A 2,791-nucleotide genomic window follows, 5' to 3' on the forward strand; every position below is an offset into this window, starting at 1 on the left:
GCTGAAAATGGTTCTTCTACGGCACTGTAACAGTGTATATCTCTCAACAAATCCACTGAAGTAACTCATGACCGTGTCTTTGGATTATTATGTGAGTGATGCTGTTATATTCAGATGAAAAGAATCAGATGTGAAACATTGTGCCATGCGCTCAACTTCTCCGTTCATTCTTTATTCTCCAGACCTCTGAGTTTTACTCACGTCTCCCTCCAGAAGAATGACTTCACTAAAACATCCCAATATTTCACTTCATGTGGATTGAACAGAAACTGATGGAGTTCAGCTAAAATAAATTGCAGGTTTCAGGATAAAACACATCGACACGTTTGTCAGAGGCTGTTTAAAGTGTACATGTGTTTCCTGGAACCTCTGATGACCTCTGGGTCTCATGTGTTTCTTAACTCAAACTCAACTACAAGAATTCTTTATCACCAATTAAAAGTACAAGAAAGTCTTTCACCACGAAACTTGCATGTTTAAAATAAAGTCACAGGTCTGTCAGGCTAAAGAATCGCCATACGTTTCTACTCCCCACACACCATCTGCTCCAGCACATTTCACCCACACACACATGACACACACACACACACACAAACACACGCGCACACACACACGCGCGCACACACACACACAAACACACGCGCACGCACACACACGCTCGCACACACACGCACACACACTGAGACACACACGCGCACGTGCCCACACACACAGAGACACACACAAACACGCACACACACAAACACACTGGACACACACGCACACACACTGAGACACACACGCGCACGTGCCCACACACACAGAGACACACACAAACACGCACACACGCAAACACGCAAACACACTGGACACACAAGCACACACACACACACACACACACACACACGCACGCACACACACTGAGACACACGCGCGCACGTGCCCACACACACAGAGACACACACAAACACACGCAAACACACACGCACACACACACACACTGAGACACACGCGCACACACACACACTGAGACACACACGCGCACGTGCCCACACACACAGAGACACACGCACGCACACACACACACACACTGAGACACACACACATACACACGCACACACACACACACTGAGAAACACACGCGCACGTGCCCACACACACAGAGACACACACACACACTGACACACACATGTATTCACGTCTGCTTGTTCTATAAAAATCTTTAAAGGGCCCATCGGATGAAAATCCAAAATTTTCTGTGTTTAAGTGTTATAATCGGGTCCCCGGTAACTTTGTTTTAGTGAGCTCTTCTCTGCAAGCATGTGAGAAATCCAGCCAATCAGATTTCGCTGCCCTTGTGACATAGGAAGGGGTTCTTATTTTAATATTACCACCCATTAATCTGCATGTTTACACCCACTGTGTGGCCATGGCAGGGCACACATCCCAGAATGTTTCAACTGTCTCCCCAAGTAACACACCAACCAGCTGATGAGTTGAATCAGGTTGAATCTAAAAGATTCTGGGAGGTGTTACCCGAGGACCAGCATTGGGAAACTCTACATGTGCGTTCTGTCATCACCCCAGACGGAAGAGGGGTGGGGTGCACAGTGACTCATTAGCATTTAAAGAGAAATACACCAAAACGGGTTGCTGTGAGCATAGGTGATTTTGACAAGGAAAAAAGGGTGTCGTTTACACAACCATTGAGTGTTTTTAAGCAAAATATGTTACAGACATTTCATGAAGACCCTAATAAATCATGCCAACTTGTTGAAAATGTTCCTCCGATGAGCCCTTTAAGGACCGTGACGGGTCAAACCTGACATAAATGAGATCAAATGAGACGTGCATCTCAAATATCTCTCATGAAAGAAAAATCTACATTCATTTGACACCTCCAGACTCTTCATGTGTTTCAACCATTCCACTCTCATTTGATTCTCGTTTTATTTCTCCTGTTGTGTTCTCAGGAGTAACATCAGAGACGAAGTTGATTATTACATGAAACACAAGGAAGAACTGCGTCAAATCTCCTGAGCTATGAAGAGAAACACGTGAGCAATAACATTCTCCTGCACATCCCCACAGACACACGTGTTCTGTTCATGTTACTGAGATGTACCGAGTACTGACTACAGATCAGACATCATCGTCTTGTGCTGTGAATCTGAAATAACACTGAAGTGAAGTGAACCCAACAGGTGTGTGTGTGATGAATCTCTCCTCTTCAAAGAGACACGGGTGTTCTTAGCGTGACATAGTAAAAGTGTTGAGTTGATGAATTATGAAAGAGTTTACGATCAAATGCTGAATCTTCAAAAGAAATATTAATCTGATATAAATGGGAATCAGATAAACAAATCAAATACACGTAATCGACTTCTTCGACTTCTTTTAGAAGTTTTCCTCACAAAAATAAGAAAATCCCTTTGATCTCACATTGATTTGAATTTGAAAGTGTGTTTCATGTGACATCATCATTTTGTCTTTGTTCTGGATGGAAAGATTAAAGTCACACAAACAGTCCAGAAGTCAAAATCTGTCTGTGAGCAGATGCCGTGTTAATATTTGTGCTGACGGATGAACGATGCGGATTACAAATGTTGTGGATTTATTGTGTGGAAAGGATAAAAGATTCAATCAAAACAACTCCAATGACTTATTCAGCACGTGCGTGCGTGTGTGTGTGTGTGCGTGCGTGTGTGCGTGTGTGTGCGTGTGTGCGTGTGTGTGCGCGTGTGTGTGTGTACGTGCGTGTGTGTGTGCGTGTGTGTGCGTGTGTGCGCGCGTGTGTGTGTGTGTGTGCGTG

The sequence above is a fragment of the Triplophysa rosa genome, unplaced genomic scaffold, assembly GCF_024868665.1.
Source record: "Triplophysa rosa unplaced genomic scaffold, Trosa_1v2 scaffold8_ERROPOS95132, whole genome shotgun sequence".
Classification (NCBI taxonomy): Eukaryota; Metazoa; Chordata; class Actinopteri; order Cypriniformes; family Nemacheilidae; genus Triplophysa; species Triplophysa rosa.